Source organism: Cebus imitator, unplaced genomic scaffold (genome assembly GCF_001604975.1).
Source record: "Cebus imitator isolate Cc_AM_T3 unplaced genomic scaffold, Cebus_imitator-1.0 Scaffold318, whole genome shotgun sequence".
In the NCBI taxonomy this organism is placed as follows: Eukaryota; Metazoa; Chordata; class Mammalia; order Primates; family Cebidae; genus Cebus; species Cebus imitator.
Genome location: NW_016107633.1, coordinates 2,576,206 through 2,586,953, shown reverse-complemented (window position 1 = coordinate 2,586,953; position 10,748 = coordinate 2,576,206).

The following is a 10,748-nucleotide window of genomic DNA, read 5'->3' as shown; positions in this document are numbered from 1 at the left end:
AAAAAGTGCTATTTTGTGGAAGATTTGTTCCAGTGACACATATAGCTATTTGTGTTTGAGAGGTACAATATAAAATATATTTCTTCTCTGAGATAGGCTGAAAGCCTGGCTTTTATTAGCTGGGGGATTCTGGGAGGATAACAGCTTGAACTTGTCTGTGTCTTTGCCCTCTGTGCTAGTAGAACTGTCTGAATGAATATTGATGATATTAAAGAACTATCGTAATGATACAGAATGGCTGGGCTTCTGGCTAAACCCCACCCTTAGGCCTGGAACCCTGGCCCTAAGTGAAAACAGCTGACCCTGTTTTTCCTGCCCAAATGTTGCCTTTTTGGCCTGATACGCTCCTGTCCTGTGCCCATAAAAAGACTTCAGCTGGCAGAGCAACACAAGCAGCTGAGCAACGGGAATACAAGCGGCTAAGCAGCAGAAACTACAGATAGACCCAGCTACTTTCAGATGTGTGGCTTCAGGGAAAGATCACCTTCTTCCCACACCGTCCCCTTTCCAACTCCTATCCCACTGAGAGCCACTTCCGTCACCCAATAAATCCTCCACATACACTACCCTTCAGTCCATTCATGTGGCCTGATTGATTCTTCTGGACACCAGACAAGAACCCGAGTGTCAGGCGGGCAGGGGCTTGGATGCTGCTGCAGGGCCCGCACAGAGCCTGCCTCCTGCCAGAGGAGCAACTGGCCAGTTCCAGCCTTCATTCCTTCCAGTTCCCACACTCACTTGCTCAAATACTCCCTCTTGCGAGAATTGGCCAGCAGCAGGCTGAGTGAAATGAGCCACTCCAGTTCCCACCCACGAAGGGGTTCCCTTGGTCAAGGGAGATCTCATCTCAATAATTCTTATATGTGGTATGGATATTTTCTTAAGTTTTTTAAAAGTCCTTTTAAAATATATACTGAAATATTTACAGATAGAAGTGTATGTCTAGGATTTGTGTCAAAATAATTTTGTGGGGCATCTAGATGAAACAAATTAACAAAAGATATGGTTTAAGCTAGTTTGGAATTTTTTTTTTTTTTTTTAAGACAGGGTTTCACCATGTTGGTCAGGCTGATCTTGAACTCCCGACCTCAGGTGATCCGCCCGCTTTGGCCTCCAAAGTGCTTGGATTACAGGCGTGAGCCACCACACCCAGCCTTGGAAATTTTTATAGTGAAAAGAGAGAAATGAGAGCCAGAAGCAGACCAGGAAACTAGGTAGATAACATTTAGGAGGTGGCTGAAATGAATCAATGCAACAAATAGTAGAAAAGATAAATCCAAAATTCAGTTCTTTTAAAATGAAATAGATAAACACTGGGTCAACCTGATAAAACAGCAGAAATATACAAAAGTAGGAATGTGAAAAATATAATTCCAGAATCAGGAATAATGATTATATGAGGATAATGTATGGGATTCTGTAACAAAAATAAATCAAAACCCTATAGGAAATGAGTGATTTTCTAACAAAATAGAAAATGCCAATGTGGCCCACATAAGAAGTTGAAAACTTTGAATAGACAAGACCCATGAAAGTTCTGGCATGGGGTTCAAAGGTCGCAAAGGGTACACACCAGATTCTTTCTCACTTTTAAAGAGGGGATGACTGCCAAGTTCACTTAGTCTCAGCCACAGAATAGAGAGAGCCCCAAGTTTTAGGAAAGCTAGTCCAATTCTAACACCAAAACTACACAGAGAATGTATCCGTTTTCTATTACCACATAACAAATTCAAACTGCAGCCTGAACACATCTATTATCTCAAGGTTTTGTGGATCAGGAGTCAAAGCACAGGTTAGCTGGGTCCTCCCATGTCTCACAAAGCTGCAATAAGGTATCAGCCGGGCTGCTTTCTCATCTGGAGTTAGGGGACCTTTTCCAAGTTCACACAAGCTGGTGGGAAAATTAAATTCCTTATGCTTGTGGGACTGAGGCCATTAGCTCCTAGAGGCCACCCCTCTCTCGGCGGTTCACAGCATGGCCATTAGCCTCTTCAAGGCCATCAGAAAGCCTCTCTCTTTCTCTCTCCACTTCTTTTAAGAGTTTTTCACCTGGATTAAGTCAGATCCACCCAGTATAATCTTGCATTTTTGTTAACACAAAATCAGCTTATTTGTGACCTGAATTACATCTGCAGAATCCTTTCTCCTTTGCTATATAGCCTCACCTGATCACCTAAACGGAAGTGGCATTTATATTCATAGGCTCATCCACACTCAACGGGAGGGGCTCTGCAGGCCATGTTCTTCAGGCAGTGGGAATCTTTGGGGCCATCTTAGAATTCTTCCTACCACAGACAGTTTAAAAGGACAGGGTCTGGGCCAGGCATGGTGGCTCACGCCTGTAATCCCAGTGATTTGGGAGTCCAAGGCAGAAGCATCACATGAGGTCAGGCGTTCAAGATTAGTCTGGGCAACGTAACAAGACCCTGCCTCTGCAAAATATATATTTTTTAAATTTAACCACGAGTGATGGCACACACCTGTAGTTCAAGCTACTCAGGAGGCTAAGGTGGGAGGATCCCTTGAGCCTAGGCGTTTGAGGTGGCAGTGAGCTATGATTGCACCACTGCAATACAGCCTGGGCAACAGAGCAAGCCTGTCTCTTAAAAAAAAAATTAAAAGAATAGGGCCTGGTGATAACTGAGTGGCAATGGTTAACATAGGGCTTTTGTAAACTTTGACAGAAAGGAGACACACAAGGTGAATCCCAAGGTCACCCAGGCTTTCTCCCTTAGAGTGTTTTCCAAACTGTGGCACAGGAAAATAGAGCCCAAGCACAGTATGGCAGGCTTCCTGGTGGAGGCAGATTTGAGTTGATGGCTGCTAAGGTGGCTAGGATTTGGCAGGGGGTTGGAGGGGCAGAGCACCAGAGAGGAGGGAGTTGCAACAAAAAAAACCTAAGAATTTCCCATTGGGTTCTTGGTCAGTTCCTATCCCACAGAGGCTTAGCAGAGAACATCTGGTCAGTGGCAGAGCTGATCAGAAGTTTCAGAGGTTACACAATCCCAAGGAGACATTGGAATTTGAGTCCAGCTGGGGCTGAGAGACCATGGTGAATCTCCCAGGCATTCAACTGAGACTCTAGAGAGGCTATACCTTATCCTGGAAGTAGAGGCTGTTATCCAAATTGCCTGCCAGAAGCAAATGTAAATCTGCTATGAAGGACGATAACCTTATTCATGGCTTTAAATTATCTTTACACTTTTTATATACATGATGCGGGGCCCAATAAAAAATAATTGGGAAGAATTTTTTAAAACTGAGGCCAAGTGTGGTGGCTCACTTGTCACACCTGTCATCCCAGAACTTTGGGAGGTCAAGACGGGAGGATCACTTGAGCCCAGGAATTTGACACTAGCCTGGGCAACAAAGTGAAACTCTGTGTCTACAAAAAATACAAAAACTTAGGTGTGGTGGTATATGCCTGTAATTCCAGCTACTCAGGAGGCTGATGTGAGAATCACCTGAACCTGGGATATCGAGGCTACAGTGAGCCATGATCATGCCACTGTACTCCAGCCTGGGTGACAGAGTGAGAGCTTGCCTCACAACAACAAAAACAAAAAACATGACTGAAACAGAATTAAAGTAGAAACAGCCACAGGCAAATCAAATATTATAGCCTGAAGCATAGACTTTAAAAATATGCTTATCATTTTTAAGACTTTATATGGCAAGATGGAGAATTTAGGTGAAGAACTGAAAGCAAAATGGAAATACTAGAAAAATGCAATGAATTAAGTGTTCATTGTTCAGTTAGACACAGCTGAAGAGAGAATTGGTTAACTGGACAATAGGTTAGAAGAAAATATCCAGACTAAAACATTGTAGGTTGGGGAGAAGGTGAAAAACAAAGGAAAGACTGGGTGTAGTGACTCACACATATAATCCCAGCACTTTGGGAGGCCAAGGCGGGAGGATCAGTTGGGCCCCAGGACTTTGAGGCCAGCCTGGCAACATAATGAGACCCCATTTTTATTTGAAAAGGAAAAGGGAAGAACATAGAATATATTTTGGAACATTTTATTGTCATCCTGCAAGTGTAACTGGAGTCCCACAGGGAGAGGAAAGAGAATGGGTTTGTATGACTTTGGGCATGCTACTCATTCTTAGCTTCATGTCTTTTGTAAAGGGAGGTGTAATTGTACTCTACCTATTGTGTTGTGGGGTGGGTTAAACAAGATAACATTTCAGGCACTAGGCCCAATATCTAGCACATGGTAAGTACATAAGAAGAAAGCTGCAGGAATATTATTACTGTTGACTTCAAAATTAGAATGTGAAAGAGAAAAGCATGAAGAACAAAGTTACAAGTGAGTCTGACAGATATCAAAGAGCCCTTAGTAATTTTATGTTAACTATTCTTGCTATAGAAAATGCCTTTAAAAGAAAAACACACACAGACACACACACACACACACACAACAACAAAACAAAACTTTAGGGGCTGAGGAGGAGATTAAGGGTTTTATAGAGAAATCAATTTCTTAGTAATTCCCGAGGTAAATATTTGCAACACAAGGAAATTTGTGTTTGTGTCTGTGTATGGGTGGGGAAGAGAGACAGGAAAATAGAGCCATGGACAAAGACCAAGAGAGACTGATTGATTGAATGTTCTTAGAGGAGACATTATCGTTGTTGAAGTTAAATGCCAAAGCCCTGCCAAGATGCACATATTCATAAAGAAGTAGAAGGGGCTGATTGTGCATGAATCTGTTTAAAGAAAAAGGAGTGAAGGAACGTGATTTAAGGACTAACCCGGTAATTAGAACCACAGTGTGCTAATTAAGGCTCATAAATTTAATGAAACTATTAGCATTTTCTCTTGCAAAAAAAAAAGGTGCCTGTTTTTTTCCTCAGGAAATGACACCTGTGAACAATTATCTCTCATTTCTATTAAGATTATTTACATAAGTTTTGCTCATTTAGCACTCACTACTGTTAATTATTATTTTTTTTAACAACACCTCATCTCACACTAGATTCACTCTGTAGCTAGGAAAGTGCTTTGGGGGTTACTGATGATTAATAGTTTAGCACAAATAGACAAGACCATTGTCAGGGGACATGCTGTGCTGTTACTGTGCTGTCTTTGTGGGCAGCCTTTTTGTTTAATAGAAAATGTTTCTGAATCTTTGAATATCTGTAAGAGCCTGGTAGATTGTGAAAATTACAAACACGATCTTTCCTAGGCCATCATGTGGCTCAGTGGTTTCTTCAGTGAGAACCTACCGAGTACCTACTCTATGCCAGAGGAAGAGGTGAGGATAGGACATGGGGATAGGCTTATGATAGAAACATGAATTCAAAAGATCCCATTATTGCATTGAATTGAAGTGGTTATGATGACCTCTAAGGGAAAACCAAGGGTGTATCATTTAGGAAGTTTACAATTGAAAGTGTAAACCAAAAGTATCTGAGACAGGTCTTAATTTAGAAAGTTTATTTTGCCAAGGTTAAGGATGCAGCATTACACACAGCCTCAGGAGGTCCTGATGACATGTACCGAAGGTGGTCGGGGTACAGCTTAGTTTTATACACTTTACAGAGACATGAGACATCAATACATGTAAGATGTACATTGGTTGAGTCCAGAAAGGCAGGACAACTCAAGGTGGGGGGGCTCCCAGGTCACAGGTAGATTTAAAGATTTTTCTGTTGGCAGTTGGTTGAAAGAGTTGTTATCAATAGAAAGGAATGTCTGGATGATAAGGGAGTGTGTGTGGAGTCCAAAGTTTTATCATGCAGATGAAGCCTCTAGGTAGCAGGCTTCAGAGAGAGTAGATTGTAAATGTTTCTTATGAGACTTAAAAGTCTGTTCTATCCGTAATTCCCAAAGTAAGGAGGGTATAATGAAGCAGGTTCATGTCCCACTTCCCATCATGGTCTGAACTAGTTTTTCAGGTTAACTTTGGAATGCCCATGGCCAAAAAGAGGGGTCCATTCAGGTGGTTGAGGGGCCTTAGAATTTTATATTTGATTTACACAAGTTATAGAAAACCTAACCCAAGTTGTCTTACATAAAGGAAATGTTTTAGCACATTAAACTTTTTTAGGCCTTTAGGTGAGGCTTAATCTGATATCCCAGTAATTTGATTTATTCAATTAATATTTGTTGAGACCTCAAAGGCCTTAGGAATACATTAGCGTCTAAGCCATTCCATATTCTCATTGAGCTTACATTTAGTGGAGGATACAGACAACAGATAAGAAAAATATCAGAAAATTCCAAATGTTTTAAGAGAAATGAAATAAAGTGCCGTGATAGAGTATGAGTGGGTGGCTCCTTGGATTTAGGTGCTCAGAAAGCCTTCTTGGAGGATAGTTAGGCTAAGATTTCAATGACTACAACCAGGATAATCACGCTATACTGAGATTGTAGGGAAGAAGGGTCCAGGCTGCTGAGTATCACAAAGCCCTGGGCAGAAAGGAGCTTGGTGCACCTGTCAGATGTGGCATATGGGAGAGGAGAAAGTAGGAGAAGGATGCAGAAGGCAGACCACACATGCCACTGAAAAGAAGTTGAATTTGTTTCCAGATGTGACTGAAAAATAGTGGAGGATTCTGAGCAGCCAGCCCTTCGGCTCGGTAACAGCTTCATTGCCCACATCCTCTTTTTAGAGAGCTGGCTGAGACCACATTCATGACCCTTGCCCACAGCCAACTGCCTACAGCTGTCTTACCAGGGTGAACCATCAGATTCTTCTCTGTGAATTTGCAAATGTGATTCAGAGATTCTAACTGGTCTGCAGTGGCAACCTGAATAGTGAGGTCATGAGGCTAGAGCAGCTGTGTGCACACCAAGAAGACAAAGCCAGCCTGCAGCCTGCCACGAAGCACACATGAACAGTAACCACGAGAGGCTGGGTGGCCCCAGGGAGGCAGGCAGAGGAAACCTGGGTTCTGAACTCCCAGGGCCCACATGTAAGTCCGAAGGCTCAGCCTCACCCGCTGTTCCTGGGTTTCCTGAAGCTCCTGGTTACCTTTCAGATAAATGACTTTGCTGACTTGGGCTCATGCGAGAACACCTTCCTTACAACCAAATCGTCCCTGATGAAGTCCCTAAAGCGTTCTCATGAGTCTGCTTTCCTTGAGGCATACACCTCTTTTGTAATGCTCTTTCATAACACCGTTTCCAGTTAAAAATGGTACTTCTCACCCTGGCTTCTGGTTAATTACATATGCTTCTACCTTCGCACAGCGCTTTAAAATTCTTGAAGGCAGAAACTTTTTTTTTTTTCATCTTTAAATCCCCAGTGAGTTCTTGGAATGAGTGTGTATTTGTGGCCCTGGGTTCTGCAGGTGAGGTCAGGGTCAGATGACAGTGATAATCAGTGAACTATAATTAGTGTCTTCCTTCCAAGGAGAGAAACAGAATGAGAGCATGGACTGTGATGCCTGGCGAGAGATAACTTCCCTCCCTCCTGCCTTTCAAAGAAACTGGCCTACCTATACATCCCCAAAAGAGTGTATGAATATGAAAACACTGCTAAAAATATCCAGGCATTCAAATCAACAGCCAAAAAAAAAAAGAAAAAGAAAAATGTGGGGAATAGTAACAGAATACAATGATAGAATATGTGCCCATTTACAAAAGGATATCTATCATGTCAGTGTTGGGTGCAGTGGTCTGAAGTTTATTGTTAGACCAAATCTAATTCTGCTGTTCAGATCTTCAATATGCATAGAATTATTTCTGTGTTTCTTCTGTCAGTGGTTGAGAGGCGTTAGACTCTCCCACTGTGATTATGGATTTGTCTCTTTCTCAGTTTATTTTATTTTGGGATGGAGTCCCACTCTGTCGCCCAGGCTGGAGTGCAGTGGCACGATCTCAGCTCACTGCAACCTCTGCCTCCCAGGTTCAAGTGATTCTCTTGCCCCAGCCTCCCGAGTAACTGGGATTACAGGCATACAACACCATGCCTGGCTAATCTTTTTGTATATTTAGTAAAGATGGGTTTTCGCCACGTTGGCCAGGCTGCTTTCAAACTCCTGACCTCAGGTGATTCCCCCACCTCGGCCTCCCAAAGTGCTGGGATTACGCATGAGCCACCACGCCCAACCTCAGTTTAGTCCTCTTAATTTGCTTTATATGTTTTGAAACTGTGCAGTTGGGTGCATTAATATTTAGAATTGCTAACATTTACAGGTGAACTGGTCTCTTTAACATCTATGAAATGCCCACTTCATTTCTAAGCAGTGCTTCTTGCCTGAGCTAATTTTGTTCAATACCAGTGTAGTATACCAGTTGATATATATATATATTTGTGACCTTCTGCCTTGAACCTTTCTGTATTCCTATATTTATGATATGCTTTAATACAGTTTGGGGTTTTTTTGCCTCCATTTTTATTCTTTTTTTTTGGAGAGGGGAGTCTCACTCTGTCACCCAGGCTGCAGTGCGGTGGAGTGATCTCGGCTCACTGCAACCTCTGCCTCCGAGGTTCAAGTGATTCTCTTGCCTCAGCCTCCTAGCTGAGATTACAGGCATGCATCACTACGCCTGGCAAATTTTTGTATTTTTAATAGAGATGGGTTTCACCATGTTGGTCAGGCTGGTCTTGAACCCCTGACCTCAGGTGATTCCCCCACCTCAGCCTCCCAAAGTGCTGGGATTACAGATGTGAGCCACTGTGCCTGCCCCATTTTTTCTTTTTAATAAGAGTCTTTAGACCAGGCACAGTGGCCTATGCCTATAATCCCAGCATTTTAGGATGCCAAGGCCAGAGGATAACTTGAGGCCAGGAGTTTGAGACCTGCCCTAAGCAATGTAATGAGACTCCATCTCTATTAGAAAAAAAAAATTAAAAAATTAGCCAGGCATGGTGGCACATGCCTGTGGTCCCAGCTACTACAGTGCGCTGTGATCCCACCACTGCACTCTAGCCTGAGTGACAGAGGGCGACCCTGTCTTTAACAACAATAAATTTAATTATTTATTTATTTATTGAGATAGAGTCTTCCTCTTGTCATACAGGCTGGAGTGCAGTGGCACCATCTCAGCTTACTGCAACCTCTGCCTCCCCGGTTCAAGCGGTTCTCCTGCATCAGCCTTTCAAGGAGCTGGCATTACAGGCATCCGCCACCATGCCTGGTTAATTTTTGTATTTTTAGTAAAGATGTTTCACCATGTTGGCCAGGCAGGTCTCAAACTCCTGACCTCAGATGATCCACCCGCCTCGGGCTCCCAAAGTTCTGGGATTACAGGTGTGAGCCACCACACCCCCGGCCTGTTGGTCGTAATGGCTGTACCAATTTACAATCCTACCAACAGTGTATAAAGGTTTTCTCTCTGTGTGCCTGCTCCCCAGAGAAATGAGCGCAACTGGGAAAATTATTTTTAAAAATCAACCATTTAAAGTTTCTGGAAATTTTCCTAAGAGCCTATGGCAAATGAAGAAATATTTGTTCAAGAAAATCCATTAAAACTCTGTGGAAACGTAAGTCTGTGGCATTTGAACCACAACTTCTTCCTACCCTCAACACTCCCAGCTCAGCATGACACAAACTCCACCCCAGCCATGTGCAGGCAAGAGTGCAGGGCTCCTTCTTCAGCTAACAGTCGATGGCTACAGAACCTTTCAAGGAGTGGCAGGCCACAGCATTTCTTGTCCCCCAAACCGAGCTACATGTCGCAGAGGCCAAACTCCAGGCCAGTGCGGTCAAGAGGCTTGAGGCTCCATTCTTCCACCCAGATCCCCACAGTGGAGTGGAGGCCGTACTTAAGGCATGAAACACTGAGAATACTATGCCCTGATCACTGTCACTCCAGCCAGTTCACAGTTTCAATGTCAAGAGAAGCAAGCTGGGAAGACAGAGGCTACTGGTCTCATCCACTATCCTGCTCCTAAAGCAGAGGTGTCCCTCAGAAGTGGGCTACTATCTCTGCCCCCAGGCTGATATTTTGCCAGGGTAAGAGGAAAACTATGAGAACAGAGATCTCTGAAGCCCTCCCCAAAGGAACTGACTTTATTTTAAATGAACTATAGGGAAGTCCATCCCTAAGTCAAAAACAATGGAGGTTTTGGTGGTAAGCAATTAAGGATATTGGTAGCTTCATGTGAACCACAAGCTAAACGACAGGTCAGCTAGTTTATCAGAGAGAACCAAAGAAAGAGGACATGTAAAAGAGCCTTCCTGCTCACGCCTGTAATCCTATCACTTTGGGAGGCCGAGGTGGGCAGAGTTTGAGACCAGCCTGGGCAACATGGTGAAACCCTGTCTCTACTAAAATACAAAAGAAGTTAGCCAGGCGTGGTAGTGTGCACTTGTACTCCCAGCTACTCAGGAAGCTAAGGCAGGAGAATTGCTTGAACCTGGGAGGCAGAGGTTACAGTGAGCCAAGATTGCACCACTGTATTCCAGCCTGGACAACAGAGCAAGACTCTGTCTCTACAAAAAATTTTTAAAAAAGCCTTCCTGAGATAAAACACTAACCTTAAACACTAGACTCATAAACTACTTTTACAAAAGATCTCCAGTGTAACAGGATGGGACTATGAAAGCAATTTCTGTCTCAGAGTATTGTGGAAAACATTGACCAGTCAGCTAGCAATTAGTGGAGATTAAAGACGGGTGTGATCAGGGAAAGAGACTAAGAAAGCCCTGCTGGAACCACTGTCATGACAGAGGGACTGTACACATGTCCAAGCAGCCACGACTCCACTAAAATAGTCCATCTGATCACTAAATCAGTAAGCCCAGGTGGAGGGAGTCTGTGTCTCTATTATCTATTGATTCCCAAAAAT